Source organism: Chionomys nivalis, chromosome 5 (genome assembly GCF_950005125.1).
Source record: "Chionomys nivalis chromosome 5, mChiNiv1.1, whole genome shotgun sequence".
Taxonomy (NCBI): Eukaryota; Metazoa; Chordata; class Mammalia; order Rodentia; family Cricetidae; genus Chionomys; species Chionomys nivalis.
The window spans coordinates 100,622,063-100,632,917 of NC_080090.1; the positions used below are offsets into that span (position 1 = coordinate 100,622,063).

The 10,855-nt window shown below is 48.2% G+C and overlaps 1 pseudogene; it reads right to left on the reverse strand.

Annotated features, from left to right (window-relative positions):
* Positions 1–8,933: 8,933 nt before the first annotated feature.
* Positions 8,934–10,108, reverse strand: LOC130874185 (ubiquitin-conjugating enzyme E2 S-A-like; annotated as a pseudogene).
* Between the last annotated feature and the right edge of the window lie 747 nt (positions 10,109–10,855).

Below are 10,855 nucleotides of genomic sequence, written 5' to 3' on the forward strand. Positions count from 1 at the left end.
CAACCGGCACCAGATTCTATTCAAGCCCCTGCGTGCTGCCCATGAAGTCCCGTACCCTCGTGGGCTCCTCCTGCCTTCCCTAGGTTGGAACCTGACCTCAGCAGGCAGCAATAGATGCCTCCCTGGCCCTATGCTGGCTGCCTAGGGTTATAAACTGCCTTGCCTAAAGACTTGCTAAGCTATTTGATGCTGTCAAGGGAAACTCAGCATGTGTATATATCAGCCTGTTAGCCAAAAATACCTGGAGCGCGATTTTCTGTCTGCTGGGCATTATTATAGCTATTGATTTGAGAATCTGAAAATTCAATAAAAGAGATTAAATCTCCCAACGCTTGAGCACTGGGGACCACCAGCCTGCCTCGCTGCAGGCGTGAAGGCTCAGCAGTGGGGGGAATAAGATGTAAGTCAGAACTAGACCAAGCAGTCATGAGCACCCACAGTGTTTACGGACATGGGGACAAGATCCCAATACTTGGGAGCCTGAGGGAAGAGGATAAGGAGTTTGAGGTCAACGCCTGCTACACACCAAGTTCAAGGCCAGCCTGAGCTATGTGAAATCTTGTTTCTAAACAACTAAAAGCAGACCTGGGGAGATCCAGTCAGTAAAGCACTTGCCTTGTAAGCCTAAAAACCAAAGTTCAATCCCCAGAACCCACACGGTAATGCACACTTGTAACACCCAAGCTGGGAGGCAGACAGGTGGATCCCTGGGCCTTGCCAGCCAGCCTAGCCTAGTAGGAGAGCTTCAAGCTAATGAGACCCTGACTCAAACAAAAGCAAGGCAGAGACTGGCAACATCTCAGTACTGAAAGTACAGTGGTTCAAGACTGTGGGTTGGAGTTTGAGCCCTGGATCCCATAGTGAAAAGAGAGGACTGAGCCCTGAAAGCTGTACTTGGACCTCCACAAGTAACCTGGGAGTGGCACACGCAGGCACACACACACACACACACACACACACGATAAACTTAAAACAATTTTAAAGAGGCAAGCAAAATGGCTCAAGGGGCAAAGTTAATTGTGGCTAAGCCTGACAATCTGAGTTCAGTTCCCAGACTCCACTGGTGAATGGACAGAAATAACTCTATCATGTTATTCTCTGACCTCCCTACACATGATATGGCCAACACACACACACACATACCACGTGAGGGCACGCACACATGTGCACTCACATGCATACACAAATAAAACGTGAGATGATAATAACCATAAAGTGGATAGTATCTCAGAAATGACAGCCAAGGTTGGTGTCCACATGTACACGCATATATACATACACATATTACCTACACACACATATACATGAGAGAGAGGGCAATCTTATAGAAGAAGGCATACTCTGTCAATACACATGCTAAACTGGCAAGTGGCATTTACTATTGATTTTATGGGGTCCCTTCCAATCGTGAACAAGGGGAATTGTAGCACACATCTTTTGGTGGAGTGGTTTGGATCAGCCCTAAAGTAGAAACACTAAGTGTTCAGCTGCTGAGCTCAACTTCCTCCAGGCCGAGTTTGCTGCCGATGCCCTTGAGCAGGAGTCTGACAGAGGCAGGCAGGAAGCAGGGGCAGAAGCAGGAGGTGAGGTGAGGCGGGAGGAGGGGGCAGGTTGGTACTGAGCACGCCTCTCTGTACTTTAGAATCCTTTGGTAAAGTGCACTAGAATCCTTTGGTAAAGTGCACACAGGCACAGGGATCTGAGTTTAATCCCTCACACCCATGTTAAAAATATAAAAGATCGGGGACTGAGAGGCATGCACATGTAATCCCAGCTCCAGCGAGGAGGAGACATGGATCCCTGGTACTCACAACCAGTCAGCCAGCCCAGCATACCTGACAAGTTCCAGACTCGTGAGACTCAGTCAGGAAAAACAAAAAAAAGTAGACAACACCTGAGGATTAACCTCTGGTCTCCACAGAAGTGCTCACCTGTGTGCGTGCAAGCACACACACACACACACACACGCACACATCCTTCATTTTACACTCACACAGCTTTGTTAATACGACTAGGTAAGTCTCTTTAACAAGCGGCCAATGTCGAGGATGGAGGGAAGCTACAAACTAAGGGCCTTATTTAGAGGTTCTATTGCTGTAATGAAACGCCATGATAAAAGTCACTTGGGAAGGAAAGGGTTTATTTGGCTTGTATCTCCATTGAGGGACAATGTAAGTCCATTGAGGGACACCGAGGCAGGAGCTCAAACAGGGCTGGAGCCTAGGAGCAGGAGCTGATGCAGAGGCCATGGAGGGATGCTGCTTATTGGCTTGCTCCTTATGGATTGCTCAGCTTGTTTTCGTACAGAATTCAGGACTACCGCCCCAGGGATAGCACCAACCATCCCGTCATCAATTAAGAAAATGTCCTACAGGCCTATAGCCTGATCTTATGAACACATTTTCTCAGTTGAGGTTCCCTGTTCTCAAATAATGTTAGCCTGTGTCAAGTTGACATAAAACTAGCCAACACAGTAGGTCTGGAACATACTGTTGGGGCAGGAAGTGAAGACAGGTTTAAAAAAAAAAAAAAAAACAAGCTGGGCGGTGGTGGCGCACGCCTTTAATCCCAGCACTTGGGAGGCAGAGGCAGGCGGATCTCTGGGAGTTCGAGACCAGCCTGGTCTACAAGAGCTAGTTCCAGGACAGGCTCCAAAACCACAGAGAAACCCTGTTTTGAAAAACCAAAAAAAAAAAGAAAAGAAAAAAAAAAGAAAGAGCCTCTATAAGGGCTGGGAGACACTCTACAGGGTCCCTGAATGTCGAATCATGGACCTGCTGAGCCCGAGAACAAATGGCAGAGTCCTTCCCAACTCTTCAGGGGACAGTGACAATGTCCATATGTAGATTTTCCTGGGCAGGAAAGAGCCTACTGGCATCCCGTATGAGTAAGGGTTCCAATGATCAGACCATTCATTCCCACGGCAAAGCACTGTTTCAAATGTCAGTAGAGGCTAGCAAGGCAACTCAACAGGTACAGGTGCTTGTCACACAAGCCTGGCTTCCTGAGTTCGATACCCAGGACCCATGGAAAGGTGAAGGGAGAGGAGCAGTTCCACAAAGTTGGCCTGTGACCTCCACACATGCTCTGTGGTATGTGCACAGGCACACAGACATGTAACACACACTTACTACTAATAATTAACCTTAAAATGCCAATAGGTATAAGCTGAGAAGCCTGATACTTTATGTTTTCTGCACATAATAAAAGTACAGTTGAAAAACTAAATGGGGCTGAGGGGGTCTTGTCTACAGAAGAATGAAGGAGAGTGTCTGGAAGGGCAAGGGTGCACCGAAGCTGCAGAGCCAATGCCTTGTAACTGTTGGGATCAAGGTTAGTTCAGGCAGAAGCAGGGTGCATTGCCAACCCAAGGAAGAACTTTTAAATTATTTATGTACTTATTTATTATTGTGCGTACGACAAGTGCCACATTGTATATGTGGAAGGTCAACTTTATGAAGTAAGTTTTCCATTTCCACCTTTATGTGGGTTCCAGGAACCGAGCTCAGGTCGCCAGGCAAGAGCCTTTACCCACTAGGCCACATCTCCAGGCCCTCCACCTTATTGTTTGAGATGAGGTCTCTCACTGAACCTGGAGCTTGCTCATCCGGCTAGACTGGTCAGGAGGCCCCAGGGATCTTCCTGCCTCTGCCTCTCCAGGACTGGGATTACAGCTATGTGCCACCGTGTTCAGTTTCCACGTGGGTTCTGGTGCTTGAACTCAGGTCCTCATGCTTATGCTGTGGCCATCATTTTCCCAACTAAGCCACCTCCCTGCTCCTCTCCCATTTCTTTAAAGCCAACAGGATTTGGTCAGCAGCTCTGCCTGAAGGCCTTCCCTGAAGCTAATCACCTCCCAAAGTACCACCCCCCCTTGCGCCATGCTGCAAACTACTCCTGCTGTCTTCATTCCTCGGATGGAGGTTAAATCTCAACACAGGAAGCTTAGAGGACACTTTTTTTTTTTTTTTTTTTTTTGGTTTTTTGAGACAGGGTTTCTCTGTGGTTTTGGAGCCTGTCCTGGAACTAGCTCTTGTAGACCAGGCTAGCCTCGAACTCCCAGAGATCCGCCTGCCTCTGCCTCCCAAGTGCTGGGATTAAAGGCGTGCGCCACCACCGCCCGGCCTAGAGGACACTCTTAAACTTGCTCCAAACCACACCAGCTGTGAAATCGCCCTGGTTAAGGCCGTGGTTCTCAACCTTCCTAACGTACCACTCCCTTTAATACAGTTCCTCATGTTGTGGTGACCCACCCGCCAACCATCAGCCACAAAAATATTTTCATTGCTACTTCATACCTGTAATTTTGCTACTGCTATGAATCATAATATAAATATCTGATATGCAGGGTATCTGATGTGTGACTCCTGTGAGAGGGTCGTTTGACGCTCAAGGGGTAACGACTCACAGGTTACGAACCACTGACTTAAGTCAATAGGAGAGGAATATAGACACTTAGTCTCATGAATTACAAAACTGAATCTCTGTGTGGAGGTGTGCATGCAGACACCTCCCATCACACACCACTGGTAATATCAGTAGTGATTCTCTCCTTGTCATCCACATTCTCTCAAACACTAGTGAATATTACCATATGGAGAATAAGGACTTTGAAACCAGATATGAGCTTTAGACTTGCAATTCCTGCAGAGACAGCCAGACCCCTGGGATGCACTGGCCAGCCAGCCTAGCTTACTTGATGCAGTCCAGGACAGTGAGAGACCCGGCCTCAAAACACAATGTGTGTGGGGTTTAAGAAACAACACCTAAGGTTGTCCTCTGGCCTCCACACTCATGCCCACACACATGCATGCACACAAACACGCGTGCAAACACATAGACCCACGTCAAAACAAAAATGAAAAGAAAAAGTGACTTTGCAAATGCAGTTAAAATAAGGGTGTTGTGTCTTTAGGTACACCTTCCTGGATTAACTACATAGGCTGTGTCTGTCATAACAAGGTCCTTCTGAGAGGAAGACAGGACGGCAGACTGTGGTGGAATATCTAGAGAAGGGGCAGCAGAAATAATCCACCGAAGTGACGGGAGATAGAAGCCTGTGTCAGTGAGCTTTCTGTGACTGTAACAGACATGTGAGATAAATCAGCTTACAAAGAAGAAAGGTTTGTTTGGGCTCACGTGAGCTGTTCAAGCCCATTGTCTCTTGGTTCCACTGCTTTTGCAGAACACGTCATGGTAAGAGCATGGAAGAGAGAGAGAGAGAGCCTGGTCCCATAATCCCCATAAGAGCATGTTCCAGTGACCTAAACCTTCCTTTCCACCACCTTCCATTAGCACAATTCTAGCAACTAAACATTTAACCCAGCCCTTAGGAGGCATTGTAGGTCTATATTACAGCAGGATCACAGACCAAAAAGGGGAGGTGGGCTCCAGACACTGGAGAAGGCGAGGAATGTGTTCTCAGCCTGCTGACACATTTAACCCAGTGAAAATGAGTTAGGACTTCTAGATGCCAGGACTAAGAAAACACAGGTGTGAGGTGTGGGGTTGCAGCTGCCTGGGTTCTGCAGGTGTGAGGTTATGAGTTGTTGCAGCTGCCGGGGTTCTGCAGGTGTGAGGTTAGGGATTGTTGCAGCTGCCTGGGTTCTGCAGGTGTGAGGTTAGGGATTGTTGCAGCTGCCTGGGTTCTGCAGGTGTGAGGTTAGGGATTGTTGCAGCTGCCTGGGTTCTGCAGGTGTGAGGTTAGGGATTGTTGCAGCTGCCTGGGTTCTGCAGGTGTGAGGTTAGGGGTTGCTGCAGCTGCCTGGGTTCTGTTTGTTCATTGAGACAAGGTCCCATGTAGCTCAGTCTGGCCTTAAACTCCTAATCTTCCTGCCTATGTATCTAAAGCGCTGGGACTACAGGCATGTCCCACCATGCCCAGCTTGTGTTTGTATGTGTTCATGTGTGTGCAGGTACACGCGTGTGCCTTGGTATGTGCGGAGGACAGAAAACAACCTTTGCTGTGCTCTTCAACTGTTTTCCACCTTGTTTTGTTTTGGGTTTTGTTCTTTCTTTACTTTTTTTTTTTTTAAGATAAAATCTCTCACTGGCTCTGCTCAATGACAATCCTGTGTCACCACCAATACCCGTGATGCTGTTGGTCCTTTGCCAACATACACAGCAGTGGCAATAGGAAACTTGAATTCCGTGAAGAGCATGTTCCCTCTTGAAGCAGAACAAGGCCTTCTTGTTAGTCTATAAACAAGCATCCTTCTCACGGTCCATTTTCACGTTTTTCTTCTTGCTCTGGGTGGCTTAGCTCTTTAAAACAGCCTCGAGCACAGTGCTGATCAATGTGCAGAAAGGCTATGCCTGCTCATGGATAACATGTGGGCATTGTTAGGGTTGTGGAGCTTCTGCCACTGGGTTTGGCGAGAATGGATTGATAGCATAGATTGTTTTTAAGCAGAAGCAAAGCTATGGGTAGACCAGTTGGTAAAAGTATTATGATCAGAGGTTCCTAGAAGCCTTATTAGTTCTTTTCTTGTTGTTGCTGCTGTGATAAAATACCCTAACAATGGTAACTTAAAGAAAGAAGAGTTGGCCGGGCAGTAGTGGTGCATGCTTTTAATCCTAGTACTTGGAAAGCAGAGGCAGGTGGATCTCTGTGAGTTTGAGGCCAGCCTGGCCTACAGAGCGAGTTCCAGGACAGTCAGGGCTACACAGAGAAACCCTGTCTTGGAAATAAAAAGGGGTATTTTGGCTCACAGTCTACAGGGACAGTCCATCATGGTGGGGAAGGCACAGTGGCAGGGATAAAAGACAGCTGGACATAGTGCGTTCACAGCCAGCTAGCAGAAAAAGATAACATTGGTATTCAGCTCACTTCTCCTTTTTAGTCAGTCCAGGACCTCAGTCCATGGGATGCTGTCACTGAGAGCTAAAGTGAGTCATACTACCTCATCGACCTGGTATAGATAATCCCCCACAGACACGCACAGAGGGCTGTCTCTTAGGTGACTCAGAATCCGCTCAATGGATCATGCAAACTGTCAGAGAACTGTGATAAAACACCATGGCTAAGGCAATATGTATAGGAAAGCATCTAACTTGAGGCTTATGATTTCCAGGTATTAGGGTCTATAATGACAGAGCAAAGGTGTGGCAGCTGGAATAGCTTTGAGTTTACAACTTGACTGCCAAGTAGGAGGCGAGAAGAAAACACTGGGAATGACGTGAATCTTCTGAAACCTCAAAGTCCTCCCCCAATGACACGCCTCCTCCAATAAGGCCACACCTCCTAATCTTTCCCAAGCAGTTTCACCAACTGGGAACAAGTGTTCAAACATAGAAGTCTTTGCAGGCCATTCTCATTCAAACCGCCACACAAAGAGAATGCTGGCGCTTAGCTTATGTTCTTTGTATTCTGAAACCCCAGGCTCTGGAATATGCTAGCCATACTTTTTTTGTTTTGTTTTTCGAGACAGGGTTTCTCTGTAGCTTTGGTGCCAGTCCCGGAACTAGCTCTTGTAGACCAGGCTGGCCTCGAACTCCCAGAGATCCGCCTGCCTCTGCCTCCCGAGTGCTGGGATTAAAGGCGTGCACCACCACCGCCCGGCCCTAGCCATACTTTTTAATTTAAATATTTCTCATACAATATGCTTTGATTACATTCCTTCCCCTCCCCCATCTTTCCCAGATCATTCTCACCTCCCTGCCCATCCAACTTCATATTCTCTCAAAACATCAACAACAACAAAATAAAAATTTAAACAAATAAAAAGCCAATAAGGCAAAAATACCAAAGCAAAACAAAAAGAAACGAAAGTGCATCAAGAAGCATGGAGTCTGGTTTGTGCTGGCCACTACTCCTGGGGCCTGCTCTGGATCAGGGTCAGTGTACTCAGTGACAGTCGGTAGGAGAAAGCTGGGTTTCCCTTCCTTGTATTAGTTGTAAATAGCATCTTGGTTAGGAGTGGGAGTTTAGGTCCACTGCCATTCCTCAGTGCTGGGGGATGTCTTCTCACCTTCATTAACCGTCTATAAATTCCCTCACAGACACACTGAGAGGTTGTCCCCAAGGTGACTCTAGATCAACCAAGACGAATCTCACAATTTCCACAATAGGATGAGGGAAGGGGCAGAGAAAAAGAGAAGCAAACACCATTCTAAGTTAACACGAAGTCAAGGTCCCACAGTCATGCTCTCTGGAGACCAGTCCCTACTCCCTCCCATTTCTCTACACGAAGCTATCTGGCTGCCAATTTCCTCAGCTATCCCATCTCAAATAAAACATGCACACAAAGGGTTTATAATTTCCCCCAGACTTAGCTCTCTCTGAGTTTTCCTCCCTGATGGAAATAGTTCAGCTGTTCACCTAGAAGCCTGTGCTCAAAAGCCTGGGGACATTCTCTGCCTAACGTTTGCTTTTGTTATTGTTTGGTTTGGTCTTTAGCATGGCTTTGCTTCTGGTAAAATTCACTTATGGCTAATTGTACAGATCTGAAGTGTTAAATTTGGTGCTTTGGAGGGTGGGGTGCACACCTGTATAACCAACTAAGATACAAAATTTTCCACCACGGCAAGCTCTCTCTCCATCCTTTCTGGCATGTCATTCTATTTTCCAAAGGTAAAACAAGTGTTTCATTCATGGAAGCAATCCCATTGCCCTGATCACGAACACCACCATTTCTCCTGCTACTGCCCTGGATGTACCAGTATGTCGAATAGGAAGGAAGCGCTCTGCAGCTAGCCAGCACAGGAGGCCCTTCTCTTCCAGCCTTTCACTTATATTCCTCTCTCTCTCTCTCTCTCTCTCTCTCTCTCTCTCTCTCTCTCTCTCTCAACTTTATTTAGAAAATGAGGTTCTGGTGCCTCTCCACTACCCCACTCACCCCAGCTGTAACTTAAGTAACTTAGAAGCAGAACAGGAAGGCAAGCAACAGAAGAGAGGAAGGTTGGAGAAGGGCCCCCTGCAGCTTCCCCGGTGCTCACTTCCTGTCCAGCCTTTTCCTGGCTGCAGCTTCTCGTCTCAATCACCTGCTTGCTTCTTGACTATGGGGCCCTCAGCTGCTCCTAGGCTGTAGCATGAATTCTAATTGTTCTTAATAATAGAAACTCGGAGTCAGCTATCAGGGGTGAGTGCTGACGATCAGAGAAGCAGAGCGGTCAGCGACCTCTACCAATGCACAGATAAAGGGGCGAGCCTGTCCTCAGACTGCATCCTCAGACTGACTGCTTCAGTCTGCACCTCAGACTGCACTGAGCTCCTGTCTCCTCCCATCTTATATCCCTCTTTCCACCCAGCCATATCCCTCCTGTGTCTACCTCCTAAGTGCTGGGATCACCTTTGTGTGAGCTCTATTTCTCTTATAGACTATATCAATTCATGTGACCCAGGGTGGCCTTGAAGTAACAGAGATCCATCTGCCTCTGTCTCTCGAGTCCTGGGATTAAAGGTGTGTGCCACCACTGCCTCACCTCTAGTGGCTCAACTGTGCACTCTGATCTTCAGGCAAGCTTTATTTGTTAAAACACAAACAAAATATCACTACCAGGAATCATAGGGTCAGTGGAGAAGGCAGTAGTGCCACTGACCAGGTCTCAGATAGCCTCGTCCCTCCCGATGCTGGTACTGCCTGCCCCCTGCGTATCTCTCACGGCCTGACAGCCCACCCTGCCTGCCCCCTGCATGTCTCTGAGGGCCTGACAGCCCACCCTGCCTGCCCCCTGCGTATCTCTCACGGCCTGACAGTGCACCCTGCATAGTTCTCCCAAGCAGGCAAGCTGCCTCCTGGTTGAGTGTGGACTCTGCGTTAGGTCCATCAGCAGGCACTTGGTCAGCAGCACATGTCAGATGCTCAGCCATCCAGTCCCTCTTGAACATGTTGGCACAAACCTCACCATTAACACCCACATTTGAGTGGAAGATCTTAGTCAAGAAGTAGCTCTTGGGTGGGGAAGCAGGACGTCCTTGCCCAATAGGAGCTTCACAGAAAACAGACTTCCAACACAGGGGGCTGCCCCAGGGCCTTTGATGGTGACCTGCAGGTTGGTGATGTCCTCCTCACTGGAATGTGATTCCCTCAGGTGGGTCAGGGATATGGCCGTCTCTGAGTACATCAGGGACAATGTGAGGGGAAGGATCCTCTACACGGGAATCCATGACGTTGGCAGGCTGTGGGGGCAGCAGCAGCTGCTAGCCACTGTGGCCCTGGAGAGGCCCCCTGCACCCCTTACACACACACAGACACACACACAGACACACACACACACACACACACACACACTAACTCATGCCCCACCACTGTGGCCCTGGAGAGGCCCCCTGCACCCCTTACACACACACACACACACACACACACACTAACTCATGCCCCACCACAAAAATGCTCGAAACTTAAGCCTGCCTTGTTGCACGCTCGTTATGACTATTTTTACGACTCTAATGATGAGTGTAGCTATGTTGTAATCACCTCTAGGTGAACTAGTGGAGCTGCTACGGAGCTCTGTTCCCACGGCCGTGTCCAGGGTTTTCCTTGAGAGTTGCTCTCACGCTGGTAAGTGCATAGCCCACTCCACATTTCACCCAGAGACTGTGTAGTAGGCACAGGTCTGCCATGATCTGGAAGCCAGTGCTGGTGCTTGGTGCCATCGACTTTGTTGAGGTGGCAGCCTCCTTGGGAGACCTTGTATCAGATGAACAACTTTTCCAAAGATCTCTGCCTGGTCACTCGGGGTGGCACTTGTGTGTCTTTGGTTCACTCTTGGGATATCTGCATGCCACTTTCTGGAGCTCTTGGGTAGTGCATCTGTTTGCATGCAGTGGGTGTTTGTGTGCACAGGTTCACACGTACATACACGCACAGAGGCTAGAGGTCAGCCTTGGGTGTTGTCCTTCCTCAGGAGCCGT